Here is a 16473-nt window from a genome sequence, read left to right as displayed (position 1 = left end):
CTTTGAAAGGTTAAAAGTATTCAAAGCATATTTGGCAGAAAGGATTCACAATTTTCCAAATTAAAGTCTTTATTTGTAAGAATATAAATCTAATAAGTCATTATAAAATGTTGTCTTATATAAAGAAATTGTACAAGAACAAAAAAGGGCCTGACTTTTTCAGAAATAGTGCCACTCTCGTCCATGTGTTTGGGACTGCATCTCATTTGAATAGGACTAGGCTGCTATACCCATGGACAAGAATAGTGCTGTTTCTGGGAAAAAAGTTTGGTGCCCACAAGAAAGATGGGTGGAGTAGTCCAGCCTAGGGTATATGTCCTTCAGGAAAAGTCTATGGTGTTGTCAAGGAAGGCTTTGCGGATTTCTAACGCTGTTGATCCCCTGTAAGCCCATGCAACTTTTGTAAAGATGAAAAGTCCTTGACCCTTGGGTATACTTGGGTGAGGTATTTAACTTGACAACAGGGTTTAACTTTACTAAACTCCAGCCAGTATATTCTCTTTACAGTATTGGGTAGCAAGTTATAGTTTTTCAGGATGGATGCATGAAAATAGGTTGGCCAACTGTGGTGTAGATATTTGAACAGATTTTACTCAATGTAATTGCGGAACAATTTCCTATTGTTCCATTATGCGCTCCGGCTACACACGCTTGTCTGCAGTGTTGGATTGGCCTCGTACGTGCTATTCAATGCTTTCTGCAATTCGCTAGCTATTATCATCAGTTTATCCCACATTTTTCCTCCTTGGTTGCTCCGATTGTGGCTCTCACTAAAAAGGCATCTAATCCTAAATCTTGGCCTCAAGAGGCTGAAGAGGCCTTCTCCAGCTTAAAGTCTGCATTTGCCTCTTCTCCCATGCTTACAAGACCTGATCCACAGAGGTCCTTTGCTTTGGAGGTTGATGCCTCATCTATTGGAGCGGGTGCCGTTCTCACTCAGAAAAACCCCAAGGGCAAGAGTGTAACTTGTGGGTTCTTCTTCAAGACATTCTCTCCTGCTGAGAGGAATTACTCCATTGGAGATCGTGAACTCCTCGCTATCAAGCTAGCTTTCGAGGAATGGTGACATTTATTGGAAGGTTCTTCTCATCCGGTCAGCATCTACTCCGATCATAAGAATCTTCTATACCTTCAGTCTGCTCAGCGTTTGAACCCCCGCCAGGCAAGATGGTCACTGTTCTTTTCTAGGTTCAACTTCTTCATTCACTTCCGTCCAGCAGACAAGAACATCAGGGCTGATGCTCTCTCCAGATCCTCTGACGTCATTGGTTTGGACTCCACGCTTAGGCATATTATTCCTCCTGACCGTTTGATTCCTGCCGCTCCTGCCGAGATTCAGCAAGTTCCTCCGGGAACTTGCCCGCCAGATTGAGACACAAGGTCCTGAAATGGGGTCATTCTTCCTTGACAGCAGGACATCCTGTAATACGAACAAAGTAGTCACGGATTTAGTAAATCTATTAGAGGAAAATAAAAAAGGAGTGAGAACAGCAATACTCCCCCCTTTCTCTACACTGAAGCCTAAGTGTAAAACAACACCAACTTTCAGTCAATTTAGCAACATAGATACATTTGTCAAGATGGTAAGTGCCGAACTGGAACAAATGACCCCCAAAAAGTACAACAATCTCACAAAGAGAGAGAATCAGGCTCTCAGAGAATTGGAACAAAATGAAGAGGTTGTTATAAAGCCCTCCGATAAGGGGGGCAATATCGCTATAATGACTAAAGAAGATTATAAAAGTATGGTACTAAGATTGTTGAGGGACCAAAGCACATATATGAGGCTAGAACACAACCCTACAACCACATATCTTGCAGAACTGAAAAACATTTTATTAGAAGCCAAAGCTGGAGGTTTAATCACAGAGGATGAATTTAAGGTCATGTTCAATGAGAAACCAACAATGGCAGCATTTCATGCATTGCTGAAAATTCACAAGCTAAAAAATTCGATCCCAGGCCGCCCCATAGTTTTGGGAAATTACAACCTCACTGAAGGAATTAGTTTGTTGACCAAATTTTGGCACCCTTTGTGACCACCTTACCCTCATACCTAAAACATACCCGAGATGCTGTCTCCAGACTTGAAGAGATATCCTTTCCCCCAGGTACACTTATTGCGAGCCTCGATGTAGAGGGCCTTTACACGAATATACTGTACAACACAATTTGGGGATCAAGGCAGTAGAGTACTATCTATGCACGAGAGGCACACCATTCACTAATCACAATAAGTTTGTCACCACTATATTGTTTTTTCTTCTGGCGCACAATTATTTTGTTTTTGATGGACACTATTATCTACAAAAGAAAGGCACAGCAATGGGCCCAGCTTGTGCACCAAATTTCACTAATTAACTTCTTGGGTGATGGGAAGACACTATTGTTTTTTCTGAGGCACATGGGGGGTTCACTAAGCACATTTTACTTTGGGGTCCTTTCATTGACAACGTCCTCTTATTTTGGGATGGCAGCATCACCCTTTTTCACGGTTTTGTTCAAACTCTAAACACTAATCCAATTGGAATGCACTTCACCTCAGAAATCAAAGCACTCAGAAATCAAAGCACAGTCACTCTATTTCCTTGACTTGGAGATCTCTTTTGGGTCTGGAGGCAGCATCCAAACTAAGGTGTACAGAAAGTCAACATCTACAAACAGCTTCCTCGATTGGAAAAGTTATCACCCAAGACCCCTCAAAAATGGCATCCCTGTGAGGCAATATTGGAGAGCCAGGCAGAATTGCTCTAGTGAGGAGGCATTCTTGGAAGAATGTAAGCTCCTTTTCCATCGTTTTTTGGCTTGGGGATACCCTAAAAAAAGTCCTACATAGAGCTTTTGCCAGGGCTAGGGATACCCTCAGGTCAGACCTATTGCGGGCCCAAACATTGAATAATCAACCCAAATTGGTTGGGTGCATTGACACTTTAGACCAGGTGATGGATATATTGAGGAAGTATTGGCCAATTTTGTTGGCAGATGGAGGCCTTAAGGAAGTACTTACCCCGGGACCGAGTGTGACATATCGTAGGGGTAGGAACATCAGAGAGCAGCTGTTACACAGTCACTATAAGGAGAAAGAACAATCAGAAGGGATGTGGCTAAAATCTAACATCAAAGGGTCACACCCTTGTGCAGGGTATAATTGTTGTAGGTTTATAGTTGTAGGTTTTGTAGGTCCCATATGATGTTTTGTAGGTCCCATATGACTTTATAAATTGTCAGACGTCTAGAGTTATCTACATTGCAGAATGCGGATGCCCCAAATTGTATGTGGGTAAGACAACCCAACAATTGAGAAGAAGAGTGTTGAAACACCTGAGCACAATAAGGATCGGGGCAGATACCACGTTGGCGAGGCACATCCGTGATGCACATAGAGGAGAAACTACGAGCTTGAAATTTTGGGGGCTCATTAAACCCTGCTTAGACCCTAGAAGAGGCAATCTGGACAAAAAACTATTGAGAGAAGAAGCAATATGGATTCACAGGTTAAAAACCTTAAACCCTCAAGGCCTAAATGAGGGATTTACCTTCTCGGCATTCCTTTGAAGCCTGCCTGATGCAGAAATGTGATTAATTGTGGCAGAATGAATATATACCTACACAGTCGCGTGCGTGTCAACTTTTATAAGATGATGGTGACAAGAGATAAAAATTTATAAAAATAATCAATATAAAATAGGGCAAAATGGAACAATTAAGAACATTAAAATTGAGTCCTTTGATAGTATACCCCTCTAAGAATACTAATCTATATCTGTCCCTGAAGAAATAACTGTGCAGAGGCATAATACATAATAATAAATCTGTGCATAGGTAGAATATAGAAATCCGTGCATAGGTTTTATATGAATCTACAAATAATATGGGAATACTTACCAGAGTGTGATATGGATCCATGGAGGTGGGATGAGCCCCTGGAGTGGGACATTGATACTCTAATAACAACAAAAAATGCAAAATATTGAAATAACAAAATATAAATAAAAAGGACCTTGGAAAGAAAAAGAATCAAGGAAAAGGAAGAACAAAATACCAAAAAAAGTAAAAAATTCAAAAGGAAGTTAAAAAGGAGTACAAGAAAAAGGAAAAGAGAAGTAACAACAATAGAAAAATAAGAGTTTATAATAAAAATAACAAATAAGATAAATGAAAAAAAAATAAGGCATGATAAATATCATCAATCTACATCCTTGTAATATCCCATGCAGCAATATGAGGAAAAATATCCCTATCAGTAGTAATAAAAACATAGGTATATAAATGAAATATTCAACATAGGTAGAGGCAAAAACCCCAGGAAGAAAACCTGTATACCTCCAAAGTTATTTATACACATGTGCAGATAGGTTAGGTCCTACTCTGAAGATGTTGGATGACATGTCCATCTAAGAGCATGCAAACAAGATCTGCATCATGAAGTTAAAGTGTCCGTGCACCCGAGAATGCACAGGTGATATCGTTGTCAACAATGGAGATAATATTTTCTTCTAAGAGTCTGTGCACACGAGAATGCGCAGATGAGATCTGCGACTATTCGCTTAATGAAGGTAAAGTGTTCGCACATTCGAGAATGTGCAGGTGACGTCAGTTGTAAACAACTCAGATGATTAGGCGGACGCACATTAGGGCAGATGAACGGAAATAAAGGAGTGTTTAGAAAACAAAGAGAGGTTCTGATTGCAGGACTGTCCTAGCAATCAAAAATGACTATCCATACAGAAGGCCCGATCATGAGGTTGGAGATCTTATTGGATAATGAGCATTCATGCGTTTTCAGTGTCTATATAATGTCCACACTCTTGATAAAGCTATTTACGTAGCAAAGCATGTCGAGGGGGGCAGAGTAGGTGTCACGTACTGGGATGTAGGCTGTCACGAAGCTTGGACGTGGATCCTCCACCTGTGTGGCTGATGACTCGGACCGTATCGGGGAGCAGAGTCTAAGGTACTGCTGGTTTTCACCAGAGCCTGCCGCAAGGCAGGATGGGCTTGCTGCGGCAGGTGACACCCAGGTCACTATCCCCTACACGGCTCGACCACACAAGATTCTTCTGAGAAAACCGGTTTATGACAAGGGGCTTGAGGAGAGAGACGTGGAAGTAATTGGGAATACGTAATGTAGCAGGTAGACGGAGTTTGTAGGAGACAGGCAGTGGCGTTGTGACCGGGGTGCGGGGGGTGCGGACCGCACTGGGTGACACCAGGCTCATGGGGTGACATCAATCTGCCAGCACCTCCAGTTCGATCCCTCCGGGGCACATGTCCCGGCATGTGATGGCACGTCAGCGGGCGGAGCTAGATGGACGGCGCTAACTTGATGCGCCGTCCGCACTGGTCAGGCCCGCACTAGTGAGCCCGGGGACAGTTGGAGCAGCCGAGCCAGCCAACAACCAGTCTGCACCAGTCAGCCAGGTACAGAGAAAAAGGGGTGCTGTGGGAGTTCTCGGAGGAGGTGTTGCTGGTGGATTATGAGGCTGCACCCCATCATCCACCAGCACCCCCCCAACAGTAGCACCACCATCATCCAGCAGGGGGGGGGGGTGCTGGTGAATGATGGGGGTGATATTTCTGGGGGGAGGTGTTGCTGGTGGATGATGAGGCTGCACCCCATCATCCACCAGCACCCCCCCCCCAGCAGTAGCACCACCATCATCCAGAAGGGGGGGTGCTGGTGGATGATGGGGGTGTTATTTCTGGGGGGAGGTGTTGCTGGTCACGGTGGATGATGGGGGTGCTATTTCTGGGGGGAGGTGTTGCTGGTGGATGATGAGGCTGCACCCCATCATCCACCAGCACCCCCCAGCAGTAGCACCACCACCATCAGCAGGGGGGGGGTGTGCTGGTGGATGATGGGGGTGCTATTTCTGGGGGGAGGTGTTGCTGGTCACAGTGGATGATGGGGGTGCTATTTCTGGGGGAGGTGTTGCTGGTGGATGATGAGGCTGCACCCCATCATCCACAAGCACCCCTCAGCAGTAGCACCACCTTCATCCAGCAGGGGGGGTGCTGGTGGATGATGGGGGTGCTATTTCTGGGGGGGAGGTGTTGCTGGTGGATGATGAAGCTGCACCCCATCATCCACAAGCACCCCCTAGCAGTAGCACCACCTTCATTCAGCAGGGGGGGGGGGGGTGCTGGTGGATGATGGGGGTGCTATTTCTGGGGGAGGTGTTGCTGGTCACGGTGGATGATGGGGGTGCTATTTCTGGGGGGAGGTGTTGCTGGTGGATGATGAAGCTGCACCCCATCATCCACCAGCACCCCCCAGCAGTAGCACCACCATCATCAGCAGGGGGGGTTCTGGTGGATGATGGGGGTGCTATTTCTGGGGGGAAGTGTTGCTGGTCACGGTGGATGATGGGGGTGTTATTTCTGGGGGTAGGTGTTGCTGGTGGATGATGAGGCTGCACCCCATCATCCATCAGCACCCCACCCAGCAGTAGCATCCCCATCATGCACTAGCACCTGCCCCCCCCCCCAGCAGTAGCACCCCTATCATCAACCAGCACCCCCCCCCCCCCAGCAGTAGCACCCCCATAAACCAGCAGCTGATTCTATTACCGTAGGGGGAATGGGGGGATGTTGGTGGATGATGGGGTGCTACTACTGGGGGGTGTTGCCAGGGCACCCCCCCCCCATTCCCCCTACCCCCCTGTTCTGTGGTAATAGCATCAGCTGGTGAATGATGGGGGTGCTACTGCTGGGGGCATGGTGTGTGAGGTTTATATTCATAGAGTGTAGTGTATACTAGGGCTGCACGATATGGGAAAAATGTGCAATTGTGATTATGGGCCTAAATATTGTGATTTCAATATGTGATGCAATGTTACATAGTTACATAGTTAGTATGGTTGAAAAAAGACATATGTCCATCAAGTCCAACCAGGGGAATGTAATAAATAAATCCCACCATTTCATGTCCAATCTCCTCAATTTTACAACTATTCACCCATTTTATGCCCACCGCCCATTTCACATCTCACCATTTAATTTCTATCTCCCCCTCTCACATTCCCCCCCCCTCTTGTCCCATTCTGTCCCTCCCCCTCTTGTCATATTCCCCCCCTTGTCACATTCTGCCCCTCCCCCTCTTGTCACATTCCCCCCTCTTGTCACATTCCCCCTCCTCCTTGTCACATTCTGCTCCCCCTTGCTACATATTCCCCCTCCCCCCCTTGTCACATTTCCCCTCCCCATGTCACATTCTGCCCCACCCTTGTTACATATTCCCCCTCCCCCTTGTCACATTCTGCCCCCCCCCCCTTGTTACATATTCCCCCCCCCCTGTTACATATCCCCCCCGCCTTGTTACATATCCCCCCTTGTTACATTCTGCTCCCCCTGTCACATATTCCCCACTCTTGTCACATTCTGCCCCCCCCCTTGTCACATTCTGCCCCCCTTGTCACATTCTGCCCCCCCCCCCCGTCACAATCTGCCCCCCCCATCACATTCCCCCTTTCCCCCCTTTAACATTCTGCCCCCTCCCCCCTTTAACATTCTGCCCCCTCCACCCCTTGTCACATATTCCCGTCACATTCCTCCTCCCCGGCAGCACACAACGCTAGGTTTGTCTGTGTTTGCAGACCTTTGAGGACTTTTACCTTTCAGCCAATCACTGGCTTGACATGTGACACCGCTGCGGCCAGTGATTGGCTGAAAAGGTAAAGGTCCTACAGCTTGTATAGAGACACCGGGACCGCACAGAGGTGTTCAGCAGGGACCGGGAAGAGGTGAGCATAATGTTTTTATTATTCTTTATCCCTGTGCCCTTTACTTAGATCAGTGTTTCTCTACCAGGGTGCCTCGAGCTGTTGTAAAACTACAACTCCCAGCATGCCCTGACAGCTTTTGACTGTCCGGGCATGCTGGGAGTTGTAGTTTCATAACAGCTGGAGGCACCCTGGTTGGGAAACACAGACTTTTAATATTTAAATTTGTTTTTATCTGCACTGGCCGGCCCGCGCTGCAGCCGCACACAGGATCCGCCCGGGCAGATAATCGCAAATTTTCCCGTGGGCCATATCGATATATGGCAAAAAGCAAAAATCGCGATTCGATTGTTTTTGCGATATATCGGGCAGCCCTAGTGTATACTAGTTTATTATATTTAGAGGATACAGTGTCTGACAGGTTTATAATAATAATTATTTTCATATAAAGGATCAGAATGCGCTGACATAGTGAGGAGCCGTCTGGGCGTCACGTTCTGCAGAGAGAACATTTAGCTGGACCCGGTGGTATGTTCCATCTGAATTAGATAAGGAAAGACTATAGAGAAGACGTCACCTGTAGTTACTGATATCATTGTGTATTCTCCTCACTATAGAGAAGAGGTCACCTGTAGTCACTGATATCATTGTGTATTCTCCTCACTATAGAGAAGACGTCACCTGCAGTTACTGATATCATTGTGTATTCTCCTCACTATAGAGAAGAGGTCACCTGTAGTCACTGATATCATTGTGTATTCTCTCACTATAGAGAAGACGTCACCTGTAGTTACTGATATCATTGTGTGTTCTCCTCCCTATAGAGAAGACATCACCTGTAGTTACTGATATCATTGTGTATTCTCCTCACTATAGAGAAGAGGTCACCTGTAGTCACTGATATCATTGTGTATTCTCCTCACTATAGAGAAGATGTCACCTTTAGTTACTGATATCATTGTGTATTCTCCTCACTATAGAGAAGACGTCACCTGTAATAACTGATATCATTGTGTATTGTCCTCACTATAGAGAAGACGTCACCTGTAGTCACTGATATCATTGTGTGTTCTCCTCATTATATCCTATCAGAGCTGTAGTCACTTGTAAGTTCTGCAGTTAAGATGAGTGAAACTTAACTCCCAGCATAACCTCACCACTGCTTAAAGGGGTACTCAGCTGCAAAACATTTTCTTTTGAATCAACTGGTGCCAGAAAGTTAAACAGGTTTGTAAATTACTTACTTGAAGGATTCCGATTTTAACTTCCTGGCACCAGTTGATTCAAAAGAAAATAATTTCCAGTGGAGTACCCCTTTAAGTAATTCTGGGAGTTGTAGTTTTAAATGGTGAAAACCTCTTTAACGCTTTTCCATTCTGTGGCAATTGGTATATTTAATTATAATACTGGAATTTTTCACAATGCGCTACTCCAGTGGCATCTGTCACAACAGGCTAAAAACTTTATTATGTGGGGGGGGGGGGGTAGATATGGGGGGACACCATTTTCTACCGCACCGGGTGACACCAACCCTAGCAACACCACTGGAGACAGGGTTGATTTTTTTGTAGCATCTGGAAGGGACCAAGGTAGCAAGGACCAAGCTAGTAACAGGGGATCTTGAAGCTGATGTATTTGGATGAAAGCCACACCATGTCACCAGGAGAGTAGGACGGAGGAGGTCTTCTACTTTTATCAGCTTGCGCCTTCACACGTGAAGAAGCCTGGGATATTGACTGTCGGGTCTGTTGCCAGATTGTGGAGAAGTCACGGACCAGCTCATCAACAGCAGGAACTCTAGAGGAAACTGGGAGGGGAAGAGGAGAATGGAGATGGAGTCTGTAGACAACAAAAAAGGGAGACGACCTCGTGGACTCGGAATCCTTATGATTATAAGAGAATTCAGCCCAGGGGAGAAGGTCGACCCAATTGTCTTTGCGAGCTGAAACTAAATGCTGAAGATAAGTCACAAGGATTTGATTAACCCTCTCCACCTGACCATTGGACTGAGGGTGGTAGGCCGAGGAGAAGTCCAGCTTGATGTCCAGACGGTTACAAAGGGCTCACCAGAACTTAGAGATAAACTGCACACTGTCAGGATCCGGACTGGTATGCGGAGAGGATACTGGTGGTGGATCCTCTGTGTCAGTGAGGTGATGGCGTGGGCCGTACCAGGGGAACGGAGTCTAAGGGGTTACTGGTTTTCACCAGAGCCCGCCGCAAAGCGGGATGGACTTGCAGCGGCAGGTAACCCCCAGGTCGTTCCACCCGATAGCGACTCAACCCCAACTGACAGCTGAGACAGGCGCGGTACACAGGGACAAGGCAAGAGCAAGGTCGGACGTAGCAGAAGGTCAGGGCAGGCAGCAAGAGTCGTAGTCAGGGGCAACAGCAGAAGGTCTGGGTACACAGGCTTGGGAACACACTAAACGCTTTCACAGGGCACTAAGGCAACAAGATCCGGCAAGGACAGGAAGGGGAAGTGGGTTTTTATTCACATAGAGCAGGTGGGAGCTAATTAGGAAGATTGGACCAGGCACCAATTAGCGGTGCGCTGGCCCTTTAAATCTGAGAGCCCCGGCGCGTGCACCGGGACCAAGCAGGAGAACGGGATAGGTGAGAGGGATGGGGGTGCGATCCGTGAGTGGGCACGTCCCGCTAGGCGGATCGCATCCCCGCCGGGCACAGCTGAGCAGTGTCTCTGGTCAGCACTGCCGACCGGAGCGCTGCAGGGCAGGAGACGCCGCGAGCGCTCCAGAGGAGGAGGGGGAGCGTTCCACGTAACACACACCTTAATCCGAAACGATATGCTGAAGAAGACCATGTAAACGAAAGATATGCAGCAAGAAGTACTTTACCAGCTGTGGAGCAGAAGGAAGAACTGGTAGAGGAATGAAATGAGCCATCTTGGAAAACTGATCTACAACGACCCAAATGACAGTGTTATTATGAGATGGTGGCAAATCGGTAATGAAATCCATGGCAATATGGGACCATGGGGGTCTCCGGAATGGGTAAAGGCTGTAAGAGTCCTGCAGGTCTCTGTCGAGGGGTTTTGTCACGGGCACAAGTTTCACAGGAACAAACAAAATCATAAACATGACATTCAAGATGGGGCCACCAGTAATGCCGGGAGATTAGAAGTAGAGTCTTGCGTATTCCAGGATGTCCTGCTGTCAAGGAAGAATGACCCCATTTCAGTACCTTGCGTCTCAATCTGGCGGGCACAACGGATTTTCCAGGAGGAACTTGCTGATTTTCGGCAGGAGCAGCAAGAATCAAACAGTCAGGAGGAATAATATGCCTAGGCATGGAGTCCAAACCAATGACGTCTGAGGACCTGGAGAGAGCATCTGCTCTGATGTTCTTGTCTGCTGGACGGAAGTGGATGATGAGTTGAACCTAGAAAAGAACAGTGACCACCTTGCCTGGCGGGGGTTCAAACGCTGAGCAGACTGAAGGTATAGAAGATTCTTATGGTCGGAGTAGATGCTGACCGGAGTAGAAGAACCTTCCAATAAATGTCGCTATTCCTCCAAAGGCATTGAAGAACCAGACGAACATGAGTATGATGCTCCTCTAGGTTGGAAGAGAAGATCAGGATGTCATCTAGTTATACGACAACACAGGTGTAAAGAAGATCACATAAGATATCATTGACAAACTCTTGAAAAACAGCTGGATCATTGCAGAGACCAAAAGGCATTACGAGATACTCAAAATGTCCGTCACGAGTATTGAAGGCCGTTTTCCATTCATCTCCCTTGCGGATACGAATGAGGTTACACGCTCCATGTAAGTCGAACTTGGAGAAGACCTTGGCACCCCGTAGACGGTCAAAAGTTCTAAGATGATAGGTAGTGGGTAACGGTTCTTGACCGTGATTTTGTTAAGTCCCCTGTAGTCAATGCATGGATGGAGTGAGCCATCCTTCTTCCCTACAAAGAAGAAACCAGCTCCAGCAGGAGAAAAGGACTTACGGATAAATCCCTTTTGGAGATTCACCTGGAAATACTATGCCATGGCTTTAGTCTGAGGAACTGATAGAGGGTATATCCTTCCACGAGGAGGAGTGGTACCAGGCAGTCGTAAGGACGATGTGGAGGCAGAGACTCAGCCTGTTTCTTGCTGAATGCGTCAGAGAAATCTTGGTAAGGTGGAGGCAGACCAGGCAAAGGAGGAGGATGAGAAACAATTTGAGGCTGGACTGGACTGAGACAAAGATTTTGACAGAACTGTCCCCAGCGAATAATTTCTCCAGTTCTCCAATCTAGTTGCGAAGAGTGATGTCGGAGCCAAGGAAGGCCAAGAAGAAGCTCAGAAGTACAGTGAGGCAGTACATAGAATAAAATATTTTCTTTATGCAATCCACCCACTTGCATGACGAGAGGCTCAGAATAGCACCTTACAGTCCAAATTTTGTCCATTAACAGAGGAGATGAACAAAGGCTTGGCGAGCCGAGTAACAGGAAGATGATATTTGTGGACGAAAGAAGCATCAATAAAGTCACCTGCAGATCCAGAATCCAAAAATGCTGTAGTGCTAAAGGAAGACTTGGCAGAAGCGAAGACTTGTACAGAAATGGTCAAGCGAGGAGAGGTGGTATTCACACCTAGGGATGCCTCTCCTACATGCCCTAGGTGCAAGCGTTTTACCGGATACTGTGGACGAACAGAACAGTCTTTGAGGAAGTGCTCCTGGCTAGCACAATACAAACACAAAGGGGCAGGAGAAGCACCAGGTGAGTGACAGACTGGGGCTTGCATGCGGGCGCGTTCCGCGATGCGAGTCCCAGCCCCGTCGGCAGCAGCAGGTAACGGGACAATGCGCTCACGGCCAGTGTGTGCGGCTGGAGCGTATAACGTTACAGCAATGTTTCTAAGGCATCTAGTTTCAGAGGACATCAGGTAATTCTAGTTTCTGAAATACAAATTTTACATTTAGGTAATCTCCAAAACTAACACCCAAATTGCATGTATAGACTGTACATGATTTAATGGATTTATTATGATACACAGTTTCACTTGGGGGTTTGATGTCCGACCATCGCAAATGAGAGGTTAATTATTTTCTATTCAAAAATTTCTTTAAATATGGGTCATGGATGAACACAAAAATGTGAAGCGACTAGATAACCTGGCAACAATTGCTACATCTAATTAATTTCTTTATATTCTTTTATATACCTACTGTGTTTTAAGGAAAACCATTTTTTGTATTTGTCTAGCAAATTACATTCTGGTAAGTCTTATGTTTGCCTTAGAGGTATTTTTTTTCCACCTTTCTCTTGTGCATTCCATCTATCATGCATACTTAACTGAGTTAATATAATAATAACAGTGCTCAAGGACTTTCTTCTCCTTGGACTATACACAAACAGACAAAACTAAAACTTGTCACACCATTATTATTTAGTATTACTATTTAATAGGGAAGTCTAGGTGAGTTCTGAGGCATAAAGTTTAATAGACATGAATATGAAATAAAAACTTATGTTCACTTAAGCAGTACTTTGTATCTTTATGAGAAGTGCAAGAAAGGAACATGGAGCTGAAAGAAATTAGCCCAGTTGAGGAGTCTGACCACGTCTAAAATGTGTCAATGCCATAGCAGGGTAATATTGGACCCTTGTGAGGTAAGTAATCCACTTTACTGTACACAAGTTATGGAAAATAAAAGGCGTATAACAACAAAATTCACTATACTCACCTGTTTCCTTCCTAAAATTACACTATACTCACCTGCTGCTCAATTCCTTCCTGTTGCCATCTTTTACTTCCCTGGTTGACATGCTGTACTCTGTTGATGATGTCCCTAGGGCACCTTACAACCAGTCACTGGCCTCAGCAGTAGACTATATGAGATCCCCCAAATCATTGTGGAAAAGTAAACAAAAGTAATGGAAAGAACAGGAGTGGTGGTGCTAGACGCAGCATGAAAAGTATAGTGTATGCTATTATTTTACATTCCAAGTAGACTGTACTTTTTCCTTTATATAATCCCTTTTTATTTAATTAAACATTGTACTGCCCCAGTCTACTATGAATAACCTATACCCCGGGGACACATTCTGTGGGCAGCCTTGTGTGTGTATTTTGTGCTGTACATAGACATTAGTATGTGTTTTATAATATTGATGTCTGTGTACATACATCGGCACTTTAAACATGGGCCACACCAAGGCAGGTGCACAGTTTGTACCTCACCTAGGGGGCAGGTATGTGAGGAGTTAAGAAGTTCAAGGAGTTACCGCTTAGTGCCTCCATGCCTTGTTAATACCCTCATGTCCATAACTTCTGAAAAAAGTTTGTATTTTCCCCCCTTACCTACCCCCTTAAGTACATGAGGCATTTTAAAGGGACATCCCAGGCATCTCAAAGGAACATCTAGAGGAAATTGTTATAGTGCCAGGAAGACCCTTGCACCCCCTTACCCCTTTCCTTTTAAGGCATCGCCACCATAACAATTTCATTTAGCTGAAGTGGCTATGGTGTCTGAGAGCAATTGTAATATTTTGTGCATTATTTTGGGGGTTGTCATCTTGCCTGAGCTGTTTTTAACATAATTTATTGATATACTTTACTGCAGGAACCATGGATTATAGACAACAATAGACAGGATTCATATTAATTGATTATGCTACTGAGCATTCTCTGTGACCTTTTCAGGGGTTATTCTACAGGGAGTGGGATGCTAATCTCTGCTGTGAATAGTGCTGGTACTGTTGTCATCTTTCATTCACTGTACTCCTGTCTGCGCTTAGAAGGACATTAAATGATCTGTACAAAATAGAAAGTCTCAGCTTAGTTTTAGGCCCAGTGGTCAGAATAGAAACTTAAAGCGTACTTATCATATCACAGAAAAAAAAAATAAAGTTATATGTTACTTAGTACTTCATCCTGATCATGTAGATATAACTTTTATGTGTCTAGCTTCCGTATTTCTTTAAAAGTCAGCCTATATCAGAATTTTCATCTTCTCACAGGCAGGGGGGCGTGTCCCTCTCTTGCCCTCACTGTACATTACTGAATTTCCTCCCTAATTGTGTGTCAGCTGTCCTCCTCATGTAATCTTCTTAATACTGGGCTAGCAAACTATAGCAAACCCCCTCCCCATCTCCTTACTACTGGGGTACATGTTGCTGTATAAGGCTGAACATGCTGTCACACTTCTGCTCCTTCTCCTCTATGCTAGGGACAGAGCTGTGCACTGAATCCTTCTCTCTCTCACTCGATGCTACTGATGCTGGGAAGGTGTGAGGGTGTGTGACCTCCGCTCAGCCAATCACAGTAGCGCACACACTGCCAACTCTCCCCAGCTCTCTGTGTTCTGAGAGCTTCACACACGGAGCGCACACAGGCTTGCAAAGCCTCCCCCTCACTTCCTGTATTCCAACTGAGATGTTGCTAACGTCGGAAAGACCATATTAACTGGTGTAGGACATTTTATGAGGACCTCTAGTGGAGACTTTTATAGGAGCAGTTTTCTAAGGGAAATAATGAAAGAGTATTAGAGATATACTTTTTTTCTATTGTTTTTAAGGACATCAGAGAGACACAAGCACTTTACTCAGGTATCTCAAGCCCTCGCATAGAGAATGCATTAAGTGTGTGCCGACCCCACAATCTGTGCAGCAAGGAGATTCGGAGCCCCGAGGTCAGCCCCTATGATCAGACACTATTTTATGAATAGGGTATATGTTTTTATAAAATGGAGCACCCCTTTAACTCATTTTTTCTCATTGAGGATTTGTTTACTTTAGGTTTAATTTAGGGTTATCTCCCTTTCATTAGTCTCTTTTTACACAACACATGGGTTTTTGCTAGTTAGGTCCCCATTTTTATCTCTAGAATGGATATTTATGAATGGAAGGAGTTAACTATATAAGCATGTCCACCAGCGGGCACCCAAAACAAATCTGCACTCAGCCGTCCATGACCTTGGGCTCGGCTCTGACTCAAACCCAGTATGGTGGCATGAAAAGACATTTAGTTTCAGAGCAGTTCTGTCAATTACACTGTAGCCCTACCCATTAAATAAGGAGAGAACCAAGAAGTGCCTTAACAAAATACTGTATTTTTCCTTAAATTTACAGTTATCTTTTAATATATTATTCCACAACACAAAATATTAATTTATGTTAAATGGTATTGGTAGAATGCCCTTTCAGGGTCTATTCACACATATAGTATCGTGCACAGATTTTATGCGCAGGATTTTATGCTGCAGATTTCAATGTAAACTAAATGACTGAGTACAGCTTCAAATCCTGCACATCAAATTATGTGCATTAAATATGCGCAGGATACTGTCTGTGTAAATATATCCGTCACCTAATAAGTCACAAAGTGATAGATCGGCAAATGCACTGAATTATATTAACTCCAAAAGGGAACGCATAGATGGCAAAAGTACAATAACATGTAAATCTTTATTACACATACATATTATAAAAACATAGCTTAAAGGATAAAGGCACAATGTACAGTACATCACTGGATGAGGTGGGAATGCTAACATTGGTATCCCAAAATAAATCATTAAATATGACAAAGTACAATACATGCATGGGACATCATAAATGTGGAGCACTATAAAGACAGACAATACCTGATATACTCGAGTATAAGCCGAGTTTTTCAGTACGATTTTTCGTGCTGAAAACACCCCCCTTGGCTTATACTCGAGTGAACTCTCCGCCCTCAGTGGTCTTCAACCTGCGGACCTCCAGATGTTTCAAAACTACAACTC

Source organism: Hyla sarda, chromosome 2, assembly GCF_029499605.1.
Source record: "Hyla sarda isolate aHylSar1 chromosome 2, aHylSar1.hap1, whole genome shotgun sequence".
Lineage (NCBI taxonomy): Eukaryota > Metazoa > Chordata > Amphibia > Anura > Hylidae > Hyla > Hyla sarda.
Note: the sequence above shows the minus strand (reverse complement) of the source record.